Source organism: Augochlora pura, chromosome 2 (assembly GCF_028453695.1).
Source record: "Augochlora pura isolate Apur16 chromosome 2, APUR_v2.2.1, whole genome shotgun sequence".
In the NCBI taxonomy this organism is placed as follows: Eukaryota; Metazoa; Arthropoda; class Insecta; order Hymenoptera; family Halictidae; genus Augochlora; species Augochlora pura.
In genome coordinates this window covers 15,654,427-15,669,489 of record NC_135773.1, presented here as the reverse complement: position 1 = coordinate 15,669,489, position 15,063 = coordinate 15,654,427, and the positions used below count along the sequence as shown (strand labels likewise).

Sequence of the window (15,063 nt, the reverse complement as noted above, 5' to 3'; positions counted from 1 at the left end):
CGGCAGCGGCATTGGCGGACACACAGCAGCTTTCATCCCGTCCTCGGAGAGCAGGTTTTCGAGATCGATAGCGGTCCGTGCGGCGACTCGCAATCACAGGCTCAACTGGATAATATTAATTACGCTAGACGGCACTAACAGCCCGTGTAATTAATAATTAATACCTGACACGACCTCTAATTTCGCGTGCACTCTCGGTGTACCTACCGCAAACGTTGGTGTGTAACAGGTTCGGTAACCTGTTTTCCAGTGGCGCCGCGGCCTCTGCACCATCGGAAGACAACGATTATGCGAAACGCGAGCGCGTAGAGTGAGGTAAGCAGAGAAAAAGAGAGAGAGAGAGAGAGCGAAAGGAAGGGAGTGAGAGAAAGAAATAAAGAAAGAAAGAGACAGCAAAAGAGGGTGGGGGATAGAGATGCACGCGGATATACGCGCGGCGCGGCGTTTATGCCAGTTGGCCCCCGACCAACGAGGATCGATAAGCCTCTCTCTGCCCATAGCGGCGGAGCAAGCCGGAATCGTTCGAGGAACAGGGCCCCGAGATCGTTAATGGCTGCGGCGTCATTAACGCCGCTTGATTGCGCTGTATCGTGATTGGAAATCCCTCGAATACTCGATTCATGAAAATCGCTCCTCTGCTCCGCGAGTCCTGGCGAATATCGTGCCTTTTGTTCACCGATACACTCTGCTCCTCGACGCGTGAACATCCCCCGCCGAATGCCCAGCTACCGGTCGTAATAATGTCCGTGCTACGCGCCAGGCAAAACCGAGATGGTATTGTGTCGCGATCTTCAGACCGTTGACGACAGACGCGACCAACTTCTTAACTTCTTAACGCCTAACAACCGATGCAACTCTAAAATGAGGCGTATCTAATCTTCGAGGCGGATGAAGCGATATTTGCCAGCCAGCATCGCCAAAATCCGAATTTAACTGCCTCGCAATCTCTAATCAAAATTAACGAGCACTCAGTTAAGATCGTTCCGATATCTAGAATAATTTAAAACAACATGTAACGATCCAGCAGTTAATACGACCCTATAATAAAGAAAATTTAATACTTGAGATGAAAGACGCAATCACGATCACTTAAATCAGGATTTAAGTCTAATATAGTCTCTAATCAAAGATAGCTAACAGCTGACATGTTCATCGCCCTATCTTGTAAGCTGTTATGGTTGTCAATAACTCAGCAATCGAAAAAATAAGAAAAATTGAATATTCGTAATAACGGAGCAATATTTTGCCTAAATCGATACTTTACCGTCTCACAATCTCTGTTCGAAATTGACAGACATCTGCCTAACATCTCTATCATGCTAATATCCAGAACAGTATAAAACAATCGCTAACAACCTAGCAATTAATACGGCTCTAGATTAAAGAAAATTTAATATTCGAGATAGAAATCGCAATATTTGACAGCCAGGATTGATTGCCTAAATCCAGACTTAACGTACACATGTTTCTAATCAAAGGTAGTAACAACTGACACATGTCATATGATGTCTAAAACAATATAAGATAATCGCCAACAACCACATAATTGTTGCGACCTTAAAATAAAAAAAATTGAATATCCGAAATGAAAGAAGCAATATTTAGCAGCCGGCGTCGTCTAAATGTAGACTTAACCGTCTAATCAAATTTAGCAGACATCTACCTAATCTCTCCATCAGCTCGATGTCCAAAACAATATAAAACAAGCCGGCATAAAAAGAGCGTAATAGTCGTGATGAAAGAAACAACGTTTCGGGGCTGGATCCAGCTTGGCGCGTGATGTAGCCTGTGATCAGAGGTAGCGGGCATCCAACTGACATCTCCATCGCCCTGATGCGGCTACGTGGTCGCAGGAACACGGAACGGATGGGAGCGTGGCCGAGGCGACGAGACCAGAGAGACGAGACGAGACGAGACGAGACGAGAGGCGACGCGACGCGCGTATAAATCCATCGTCGTTAGCGTGTTGCACAGAAGCGAGAAGCTGCGGGACACGTAGACCACTCGTGGGCCACACGGCCAGCAAGCCAGCAAGCCAGCTAGCTCCGTGACTCACGCGTACACGAGGAATCGCGTCGCGGCTAATATCGCGGTGCGGTAATCGCTAATCATAGCGCTCTCTCGGCCCTCGGTACAAACACCATGCTCCGCGAACGCGGTCGTTGAGAGATATACAGGGTGCTCGGCTGTGTCGTCGTGTGTCCTAAGACGCGCTCGACGAGGTGGGTCGCCGTTCAGTTTTCCGAAAGGCGGAACTGTTTCAACGGAACAACTTTGTTTTCGAGTTATTAATCATTTGATAGTGCTCTTTATCCAACGACGTATGGTGTATGTTGACTGAAGAAGTACGTAGAAATATGGCAAAACAGAGACGTGAACACGTGGATAATGCAATTGTTGTACCTGATGCAGCTTTCGGTCAATTTGTTTGTCCTATGTCAACTCTGCGCAATCTCGGATGATTAGAGAATGCATATAGTAACTAACTAATATGCATTTTTTTACCAACATTTTTAATAACGCTAGTATTTGTTAATGAGAGAAATGCTTAAAGAGCAGGTAAGTAGTTATTTTGGAGAAAATGGAGTGCAATGTGCAAAGTATTCGTCAATTACGTTAGTCCTACCATGTTGAATACGATGAAACAGTTATTTTAAAGATTTTAGTAACAGTATTTTTATTACTTTATATTATATTCGTATTATTTGAATAACATTTGATCGTATTACTTTCATGTACTATGTTACATTCGTATAATAAATTGTGCAAGAATCGTGGTAAATCACATATCAATACCACAAATTAAGAACCCTGTTAAGAACTGATTCCTTCATGTCAATCCATAATGAAAGTCAAGTATGATAATTTCGTTGTGACAGAACAAATATCAAGTTTTAAAATGCAGAAACAGTGGTATAGCAAACAAGATACAATGTTTGCCATTAAAATTCTGCGGGATGTTCAAAAATCCAAGTACATATCGTTTAGTAATTATTCTACGTGAACAAGCCAACTGAGACACTCTGTATAGTAAAAAAAACTATGTACATCTTATGCTAGTGAAAATTATAACAAAACAGTGGATCTTTATATAAAATGAAATTGAGTTTGGTCGACAGCAACAAATACGAGTCTAATATACAGATATATTATAGATTTAATGTTATAGATATATTATAGATGTAATATTATGGATATTACAAATAATATTACAGATATATTATAAAAAAAATTATAGATATATTATAGATAATGTGTTACATTAGCTAAATCTAGAAGTTAATAAAACGAGCTACTACGAGTCAATAAAATCCGCAGTCTAATTATAGCAATCGCGTTGAACGAATCAGCAAAGACGTTCGTCTCGGATCATCCCAGAGAACGTTTGTCACACCCTGTACACAAGGCATGGAGAATTTAGAAAGCCTCTGGCCTGGGTTTCCGGTCCTCGATCGCCACGGAGAACGCTGGAACGGGTTTCCAGTGAAAACGCCCGGCTGGAATTGTTGGTTACGAGCCGGGGATCGAGAGCATTGCCGGTTGAACGATGACGGAGGGAAATGTGTAATTGAAGATAACGATACCGGCAGATAGCAATCCCGTCCCGGTTATGAAATGGAAGGTACTTCGCGGGTTCATGCTACTTAGGGTCCTCGGGTTCTCTAGCCCGTGGTACTCGAGGAACGAAAGACGACGACGCGTCTGATTCGACGCGAGGATTTCAAACATTCCACCGGCTCGCGATTAGATCGCGCGTTTTCTGTTCTATCAGCAGGTGCGATCGTCTGCAACTTGGACAGTCAATTCGACGCAGTCGATTCGAAATTTACTCAAATTTGTTCGATCGTCGAGCTTCGTTTAATTAGCTACTACTTTGATCAACGCGTTCGCTGCAGACATCTCGTCGCGGACAGCTACCTCGACGCGTTAAAAGTTCATTAGTAGTAAAAACGAAGGATTTATTCATTATGTATTGTTTATTATTATTTTCAACGAATTATTTGTATCACTTATTATTATTTATATAGTTTAAAAAGAAAAAGTCTAAAACGGACTTCTTCAAAACAGGCTCGACAGTCGATGCATTAAAACATAGCATCCTGAATTTAGCAACTCTGCGTGCAGATTTTAGAAAATCTTGCGATACGAAACTAGATTGGCGCAAGAACGTTTCACGAATACTGGACAAACTGACGTAATTAGACTGCAGATTTTATAAACGGACCAGCGAAAATGCCTTGGTGAAGCATAAAACAGAGAAAAGATTAAGAAGAGGAACTAAGAACCTCGATCTACTAATTCCAACTGATTAAAATTATTTCAAAAATTCGCTGCGTTGCACTTGGCTCCTACTTGCAATCGATGCATGTAATTATTATACTTCACGAAGATCGTTGGTCTAGCTACGAGCTATTACAGAGAAAGAAAAGACCTTGCAATGAAACCTAAGACATAAAGCGAATAAAATTATTCTCAGCCGTGCTTGCGAGAATTAATACGAGCCTCGAACGAAGTGGAATCGCTATTATTATTAATTACAAGCGACCCGGTAGCAAGCGCGGCGAGCCCGACCGCGGAAAATCTCGGGGAAGAAAGTGAAAGAGTCGCGGAATGGAACAAAAGCGGGCAGGGGAAGAAGAGCTAGGAGAATAATCTAAGGTGGTTGGAGGGCTGAATGCAGGTAAAAAGTGCTCGCAGGAAAGAAAGTATAATTAAACATTATAAAGGACTGTTCTCGCTGGTGCAGGCTCGGCGATACGGAGAGCTAATTACAGCGGCCTGGTTCCGGAGCGGAGCCCACCGGCTGCTGGCTGCTAGAAGGATCGTAAATTATCCCGTTGAGGAGGATCAACGAAGAGACAACAAGCCGAGGAGCAGCTACCGAGAAGCGTTTCCCTGGAATACGAGTTCGCGAATAACTCGGATGAACGCGCGAGGAATGCCATGCATCTCGCGGCGCGTCGACCGACCTTGAGATGGACACCTCGCTGCCGGTGGATCCTCTCCCCTCCGCTCCGCCTCGCTCCGGAGTGCATCGCGTGCGTGCGTACGCGCCAAAGGTAATCCTCGTGAACCTCGCGCTGCGATGTATTGCAGTGCGCCGCGCTGCGCTAAGCGCGATTGCGTGGCAGGAAGAGACGCGCGGACCGTCCGAGACCAAGGAGAACTAGTCAGAGAGAGAGAGAGAGAGGGAGTGAGAGAGGGAGGGAGGGAGAAAGAGAAAGAGAAGGCAGAGGGAAAGATAGCGTGACAGAGGGAGACGGGGAAGAGAGAGAAAGAGAGAAAGAGAGGAGCAACGGTCTCCACGAGCCTCTGCGGACGGTGACCTCCACCCCCGTCTCCCAGCCGCCTCCTGACGCTGCGTGTGCGTCGAGTGCACCCACACCTTGGTCGTCGTCGACGTCGAAGCGACGCGACGCGACGCCAACAGCGACGCCAGACGCCGACGCTGACGAATCGCCGAGGATGAGGATGGAACCGAGGACTACGCGCGGCTCCGTCTGACCTTTGCATCGTCCGATTCGAAATGCAGTTCAGTGCTACTACCGGGAATCAAAGGCTGTCTGGACGTTCCACCGTTTGGATGTTCCACTATCCAGATGTTCTGTCATTTAGACGCTTTAGTGTTCGGACGTTTTATTATCCAGACGTTCTGCCATTTCGCCGTATTACTATGCAGACGTTTTATTATCTAGGTGTTATACTATCTCGACCGTTTAGTATTTAGACATACTAGTAGCCAGACTTCTACCATTTAGAGTATCTATTATCAAGGTGTTGTGTCGTTTAGACATTCTGGCATCCAGGTATTCTATTAGTCAGATGTTCTACCATTTGATGTTCTCTTATTTAGACGTCCAACTATCCGATATTCCTATTTTCCACGTTTTGGCATTTTGACGATTTAATGTCCAAACGTTTTATTATCCAGATTAATGCACTGTCTACGTATTTTATTATCTACACTATCTTGAGTAGTGTAGCTCGTACCTAGTGTAGCCTCTACACATCTTTTTATCTATTTATATATTTATGCATATTCACATTTTATACTCTTATATCTATCTTTTTTGTTTCTTTTTTTTAATATTATCTTCATTGTTAAAATATTTGTTATTACATCTTTATTTATTTAGTTATTATATTTGCCAATGATTTATTTATATGTTGAATTTTTTTATTGCTATTATACGTTATATATTCTTTTTTAAGAGCCCGCAAAAAGCGGTGGATTTGGTAAATATAACATGATTTGATAAATAAATTTTTAGTATTTAGATGAGCTATTATCCAAATGTTCTATTTATTTTTTTAGATACTCTACTATTTATGCGTTGTATTATCTAGGCGTTCAGCTATCCAGACGGTTTTATTATACAGACGGACGATATATTATCCAAGCAGTTTCTTATCGAGATAATTGAAGATTCGGACGTTTTATTAACTAAATGTTGCAATATCCTGACATTTTAATATTCAGACGATTTACTACCCAAACGTTTCCTTATCCAGATTGTTGCAGAATCCAGACGTTTTCTTATCTAAATGTTACAATATTACAAAAATGTTACAATATTTAGTATTTAGACAATCTATTGTTCATATGTTTTACCATTCAGATGTTCTACTAGCCAGATGTTCTATCATTTATGTGCTCTACCATTTAGACATTCTACTATCTAGAGTCTAGATAGTATAAACGTCTAGATTCTGGACGTGCGACTATCCAGACCTTTGTATTATCCAGCAACATAACCTTGCCTTCGACGCTTTAATACCCAGACATTACCCTAACCCGACTTTTGTCCCTTTTTAATTTTAACGTCCGTAGTTTATTTATCATGTACCGAAAGTGCATAGAAATTGCAACGCAAGATATCTCGCCCATAGCACCATGTAACGAGTCTCCAGACGCGAGATATCTTCGTTGCTGTCATTCACGCAATGATAATGAGATACATATCTCGTCCATAGTAACGAAAGGATTAAGACATATTAATAAAATAGATAGAATTGTTTTTAGTAGCAAAAACATTAGAAGCAAGTGATGCGCAAACAGTAATTATCTGCTCTGCCCTACGATTTGTCAAATTGAGATGCCAGTATTCGGATCCACGGCTGTTCGTTTCAAAGACGGGATCAGCGTTTTACTATCCTCACGAGTGGTGGGTGTTGGGTCCCAAAATGGCCGGCGGGCAGCGGGCAGGAAACTAGGAGCGTTGCGCTCTCGCGCCAGAATAATCCGGTCGAAAAGTTAACACCGTAGAACAATGGCGTGCCCCCCGCGCTGCTCCGTGTAATCCCCCTGGCTCCCTGCCGCCGTTTTTGGCCGCTGAGGTGTGCACAGGGAGTCGGGAGAAAGAAACGAGAGAATCCCCGATGCGCTCTCGGCGCGTCCGAGGAAGCTCGGACCATGAGAGAAGGCTCGACGGTCGTTGCGACTAATGCGCTTCCCGTTTCGCTCTTCGCGGATCGCCGCGAATATGAGCAACGCTCTATTAACACGACTCGCGGAAAGATGCTCCCTACGGAACGGATCGCTAGCTCTGATTTGCGGGGATTATATATCGTCCGTGGCCGTTGCGTTATGACATTTTGTGTTACGACGAGTATACTCGTCACGAGAAAATCACATTTTACATTAAGACGAATATTCTGATTACGAAAAAATGGCAATATTTTGCATTAAGAAGGGTATACTTGTCGCGAAGAAATGGTAATATCTTTCATTACGGCGAATATGTCACGAAAAAATAGGAACATTTTATATTAAGACAAGTGTATTGGTGACGAAAAAATGTTAACATCTTCCAACGAGTATACTCGTAATGAAGAAATGACAAAACTTTGCGTTACGAAGAGTCACTAAGAAATAAGAAACCTCGTGCGCTCCGACGAATACGTTCATTGCTAAGAAATGGCAACATTTTGCGTTATAACAATAATACTCGTCAAAAAATGGGTGAATTGGTTAAATTGTGACTGAACGTTTAACGTAAAGATTACAAAAGATGATTTCTTTAAACTTTTGCAATGCGTGTAACCAAATCTTCAACGCTGCAACCAGGTGTCATTTTTCGTAGACCAAAGTAAATGCTTGAACAAGAATTCTTAATTAAACTGTTGAAGAATCGTTCCAAATAGACGACGGACGAAGCGTCGACAGGATCAGCAACGATGATGCGTCAGTTTCCGTCAGCTTCGTAACCAACGGAGAAAATCTCGTCAGGGTGTTAACGCGGGAATGTGTCCGACCATGCCAGAACCAGTACCTGGCGACCATCGCCGGTAAATAATTCAATTTGAAAAGTTAACCAGGTAGCACAACGACGCAATCCGCGCTACTGTGGATACTGGGTAATCCTTCCCTCTCTCTCTCTCTCTCCCTCCCTCCCTCCTCCAACCCTCTCTCTCATCTCCTTCCTCTACTCTCTCTACTTCCTTGCTCTTCTCTCTCTCTCTCTCTCTCTCTCTCTCTCCCCCGCCTTGTTCGCCGAGAACAAGGGGAGAAAAGGCGTCGAGGAGACATTGCGAGAGGCAACGTACACATATATCCGACCTCGCCGCGCATTTTATTTCCTCCGCTCTCGCATTACGTATTCGCGCACCACCATCGAAGTAAATACGAGTTTCTACGAGAATTTACGGCTCCCACCCTCGAGCAGATTCGAATTAGGTGCCGCGGGGGTCCTAGCCCCTTCGCTGTTCCACGAAAGGTGGAACCATAGAATAGAATTGTAATTCGATGTCTTACGATTTATAAGTTAAATATTTTGCATACAATTATGCATTCATAGTTACTGATTTCGTCGACGTGCACACACCTTGAAAAGCATTAGGGCACTTGTAGAAAATTAAACAGATTCGAGAAACCGGTAGCAAATTGTTATAATATACTCCATTTATATGTATACATTATTACATACACTCGTACACGAAAGTATTCGAAAGATTACATTTCTAACATTCAACTAATGTTCCGTCTCGGAACAACGATTCTTTACTCATATTAGATTCTCTGCATAGAAAATATTCAGCACAAAGATTCAGCGAGGGCAAGAAATGTTAAAGCCATAAATCGGTCGAAGCCGCTCCTTCTCAGAAAATCCATCGGGCGACCGACGCCTACAAGCGCCCTTCAAACAATCGATCGTGATTGGTTCTTTACCGGATCACCAAAACCATATAAAAATAAGGCATTTTTTAGAAATCAGGCAGGTAAGAATCAGTCAGTCAAGCAGTCAGGAGTGAGAATTAGCAACAGTAACGCAGGAAGGAAACAAGGGTGATCGGTAGTGACGGAGTGACGAACGAGCAGCATCCAAAGGAAACAACCACCAAAGGCAACGAAGAGCAACAAGAACAAGACATCGCTACAACCACCCAACTATCCAACTTCCGCTCCGTCACATCCGAAACATATCCCATTTCAAAAATCATTAAATTTCAATAAATTGTTAATCGCAAAACCCGTTGATTCCTCAATTATCTCAACACGCAACAACTAATGAATAATATATATTAAGCTGAAGCATTCGATATCGTATTACACAAATAACAAGGGATGGATCTTAAGATTACATAATTGAGAGTATGCTTCAGTTTAACATTTATATTTCATTAGTTGAATGTTAGAAATGTAAGCGTTCGAATACTTTTGTGTATGAGTGTATATGTATATTTTCCCATAATAAGCACCACGTATACAATTTTGCTGCAAAATCGGCCAAATTTGTCTGACGATAACTCTACGAGATATCATTGTAAAACGATGACGGTTTTTAAACACTTTGCACCAGAGTGGTAATTGCAAAACACCATAAAATTATTCCATCACATTGCCAAAATAATCTCTATACTAACAAAGTCTGAATTTTAAAGGTAGTTAATATTATGTTATGTTGACACGAATGACAAGAATCAATTGCATACGCATAAAATTCACTTCTTATATAAAATGGAAATACTATAAACCAGAGAAATTACTTCAGATCCAGTTGAAATAGCTTCGAGTGCAAGGGATTAAATTAACGCTTGAAATCTCTAGTTTAAGATAACCTACCTGAGTTTTAAATTTCATGCACACCTACCGTACATAGGTGTACGGTTAAATAGAAATTTGTTTTACGAGCCTAAATTCGTGTCTAAAGTCTGGCGACTTCACTGAGGGCCACCCTGCATAATTAAATTATATGCTCGTTACCTCGGAGACAAGACGTATATAAACGTCGATAATCATCGAGCAGAAAGGACGAACAAAATAGAAGAAACAGGAGAATAATTTCGCGCCAATACGAGCGATCAGAGTCCGATCGTCGCAGATCAAAAGATCCGAAATATTCGGACGAGTTGGTGGACAACTATGGAAAACAGAAACTGACATGGAAGAATACAAACCCATCTAGCCAGGCTGTGCCGATCGTCAAAAGGATCCGCTTCGCGATTAAATTTCTTTTATTCGCCGGCGTAGAGGCTGACGATCGAACATTTCAAATATAATACGAGTTTTACGGGACGTTAGCCGGACGGTGGATCGTCGGCGGAACCAGTTAGAGATCGCGCGCGCCGTGTACACCGGAATAATGGCAGGAATAAAACGAGGCAGAAAGAAAAGGCAGACGGAAGGGAACGTGAACGTGAACGTGAACGCGGCGAGTCGCGGCTCGGAGAGCCGTGGAATCGTTATTTCCCGCACCTAACTGGTCATCCGCGTTCAGACCGCACCACTTACACGTCCCGCCTTCGTGCAAATCATTTCACTAGTCTACTCGAGCTGCTCAAACGCCGCGATGTTCCCTTTGACGAATTTTTTGCTCCATCCTTTAAATCCTCCTACAACCGCAACTGCAGTTGCAGTGGCACTTGTAATTACAGTCGCAACTGTAACTGCGACAGTAATTGCAACAGCAACAGCGAGTGCATGTATAACGATAAATGAAACTACGAGTGTAAATGCAATTGCAAACGAAACTGCAGTTGTAAATGCAACTGTAATTGCAAGTACAAGTGCAACTGCAACTTCAAGTGTATCTGCAAGTGTCACAGCATACACAACTGCGCGTGCAACTTCAAGACCAACTACAACTGTAATTGCGACTTCAAATTCAACTGTAAATGCCACTGTAACTGTAAAAACAACTACAATTGTAATTGCAAGTACAAGTGCAACTGCTTGTGGAACTGTAACTGTAATTGTAACTTCAAATGCAATTAAAAGTGCCACTGTAACTGCAAAAGCAACTACAATTGTAATTGCAAGTGCAAGTGTAAATGCAACTGCAACTACAATTGTAATTGCAAGTGCAAGTGTAAATGCAACTGCAACTGCAATTGCAAAAGCAACTGTACCTGCACTTTGGGGTGCAGACAATTGCCCCTTCCTACAGTATGCCATGCAGTCGACAAAACGAATATAGTCAAAATACTTAAACCGTGAATTATTTTGTCAGAAAATATTGGCAGTGAACGTGCTAAGTACTAAAACTGACGAATTTGTCTCATTTCATAAAAGTTGTAACATAACATTTACCTAAACTCTGAGCAATTTTTACTAAACCATATCGTTGCTCTAATTGAATACCGATATATTTCTAAATAATACAGTTTACAGAAAAAGACATTTAAAGTTTTATTTTCTTACTAATAATTTAGTCTTCGAAAAATACTTTCACCGAATTTTATACTAATGCATATTACATTCATCGTTATCCACACTTTGTAGATACTGTGACTGGTATTACAACCTGGAAGGAGTAAAGCGATAGTTACGTCTAAAATATTGTATTCAGACGAAACCATGCTTGATCTTTTCGGGTTACAGAGTGCCCGTCTTTCCGAGATTCAAAAATTATCAGCGATAGGCGCACCCGGGGCACTGAACTCTTTACAACGCGGGCGAGCCAAGAAATGCTTCTGTGCGATCTCCATTGTCAACATCTTCAAGTTCAATTCTTACGTGTAATTTCCCTATTTGAATGTTGAGACAGAAATTTAGGAAAAAGCTACCTCTTGAAGAGGTAGAGCGAACAAAATTTTTAGAAATAACTATGTGCAACCTCTATTCTCGATATTTCTAAATGCAACTGCAGACGCTACTTTTTATTTCAACAGCAAGGTTGAACATACAGGAAGGAATAATTAAATATATAATTCATTAATATATAGATAATTTAAAAATGAATTGGTTATTTTATTTAATATTAAAATGTTTAATATTAAATTATTTAATCGTTACGTTCGTAATAATTAAATATTTAATACATAAATTATTTAATAATTCAATATTTATAGATGTTATTGTATACATACAATATTCACGTCTATTATATATCTATGTATATTTACTTACAGATATAAGTATTTAATCGTCACATATGTACTAATTAAATATCGAATATATAAATTATTTAATAATCCAATATTTATAGATATTGTTGTATATATATTTACGACTATGTATAGCTATATTTACGTATAGATATAAGTGCAGACGTTATTTAGTAATTGAATACTTAATAATTTAATCACTAAAAATTTGAATTATTAAATACTTATGAATAACTCTCCTAAAGAGTTATAAAATAAAAATTTTTAAAGTATCTCTATGCAATCCCAAAATGCATCACCCTCAATACAAAAGACGAAGGAAGAACAATAAGCTGGTCAAAACAGGCACTGAAGAAAAATTTTGCAATGATCATCGAGCAAAAGAAAAGTCTCGGTGCATTAACTACTGCGATAATTTCCAGCTTGAAATGTTTTAATATAAGTCGGTGAGACGGAAGAAAGAAGGAGTAATAAATAAGATAATAGTGCAAATAAAGTTATCGTATTCGCGCGAAAGGGATTTACTCTTCGAAAAGAAACCAGAGGGAAGAAAAGCATCGCGTTTGCATTCTTGTTCCGTATTATGTTCTCTTCCATGTATATTCCCGGCTCCGTGGAATCCTCGCTGGATGCTGGATCCGCAAGAATTTTTCGTTGACTCTCTCCTCGAGAGACATCGAGTAGGTTTTTCGTTACCGGAACGAAGAGACCTCGCATGCGGGAAGGGAATTAAAGCGTTAATGAGGGCAAAATGGAACGAGCAACCAGGTTTCTCTGGTTCTCGTATTACTCGGAAAGATTCCAGCGTCTTCTCCCTCTTACACGCCGTTTCCAAGGGCACAGTTTTCCCGCGCGCCAATTGGCGAACGTAGCTTCTGGAATTTAACGTTTATTACACGCTCGTGACGAAAATATTTTAAAATATTCGCCATGTCTAATTATCTCGTGTGATTCGACGTAATCAAAAGACCGAAAAGTTACTGCATTTGAATTTCATTTATTTGCAATTTTTACCTCGTGCTTTTAATAGTTTTGCAATTGTTATTACGATTCCAAGAAAGTAATTCTTCTGTTTATTTGTATTTATTTTCGCTCCTTGATTTCTTTGATCTTGTTATTTCAATGATTACACAGGACTGCTTTGTTTTTAATTAAGCAGCGTTTGATTATACAGTAATGCATAGAGATCCACTAATAAATCAAATGCTCTTTTATTTTATAGTTTAGAAGTTACTTTTTCTTGTCCCTTATTTAAGGAAACTATAATTTCGCATCGCATGATTACTATTTTCGTTTGTTGCTGTAGATATTGTAGAATTCAATGTTAATAGTATTATTCTAATAAATGCATTCGATGGTCTTTGCAAAATAACACGCTATCAATTTCTGATCATTTGCCAAAGAAATTATTACTAAAATCGAAATTCTAGTTACGTTTACCGTTATATTTTATTTAAAGCTCTCCATATAGTAATTTTTCTTTATATTGTTTTAAAGATATTTTCTTCGCAACTCTTCACACAAGAGGAAATTATCAATATCCAAATTCCAATTACATTTACTTGTACCTTTTTTTTAAATATCTCATATTTCAAACTAATTTTTCTTTCGTCTTAAATTCACTACCCAGCGATTTTTCGCAGAAGAAAAAATCATCAATATCGAAATTTCCTTTATATTACCTCAAAAACGACTCTCGGCAAGCTTCCGTAAAATCCTCCGCATTCGCGAATCAATTTCAACGCTCGACTGACTCGCTCGCAGGGAACAAAGTAATGTCCTCCGACGTTCAAACCGCCCTTAGAGAGAGAAAGAGAGGGAGAGAGAGAGAGAGTAGAGAGAGAGAGAGAGAGAGAGAGAGTAGAGGGCGTAGAGATGATCGTGTCGAAGTAGTCGGCTAGGAGAACAGTCGGTTTCCAGTAGTACAGCCGCGACTATTGTCAGACACGATGGCCTTTCTCTTCTCGTAACGGAGGCCACTCGATAAGCCGGATCGGATCCGCGGCTAACTGATCGCATTCGCTTCTGAAAGGCGCCGCTTTATTCGGGGTTTACAAACGGAAACGGTATTTAAGGTACCGGGAATTCACTCTCTTTCTAGCCTACCAAAGGGCTACTTCCGCGAATGAATCGCTCGCCGGAAACGATACGGAGAACTTATCGATGTTCGATTGCTTTTGCGTTTCGAGGACCCGATGTTTCTCGCTTGTACGGCTGGTTTCAAACTGTTAAGCAGAACGACGAATGTCCGTATGCTGTGAAAACCTCTACGTCCAGAGTATGGAACTTTTATCAGAGTTCAGGTATACCTGTAGGCATGCTAGACACAAAAATGTGTACTGTCGCCTAGCTTACCAGTTCTTCCGTGCAGTCCGTGCTCTTCGCATCGTGCACCTATCGATATACTTATATTTCTTTCACCGTACCTTTTTTTCTGTCTTTCTCTAACTACAGTTATTTACACAAGTTTTACTCTACACCTGTGTTTTATTCCACATAACCCCTCAACACTAACGAGAAAACTTGCGATCGAATCTGCTAAACATTTATTCCACGGGATGTTTAATTTTATCAATTTTAAATTTATTATTTATATTTTATTATCTATTATTACTACATTTATAATTTATTATCCATTATTTATTTAATTAACAATTTATATTTATAATATATTATTTACTTTAAATTATTTTAATTAATCCAATTCATTTATGTGTAGAGGATATCTGGAAAATG

At 40.5% G+C, this 15,063-nt stretch overlaps 1 protein-coding gene across 5 annotated transcripts in view; it reads right to left on the bottom strand.

Annotated features, from left to right (window-relative positions):
- Mam (neurogenic protein mastermind) overlaps nt 1–15,063 on the bottom strand; it is a 429,033-nt gene that overhangs the window by 36,145 nt on the left and 377,825 nt on the right. The gene's annotated exons all lie outside the window — the stretch shown is intronic.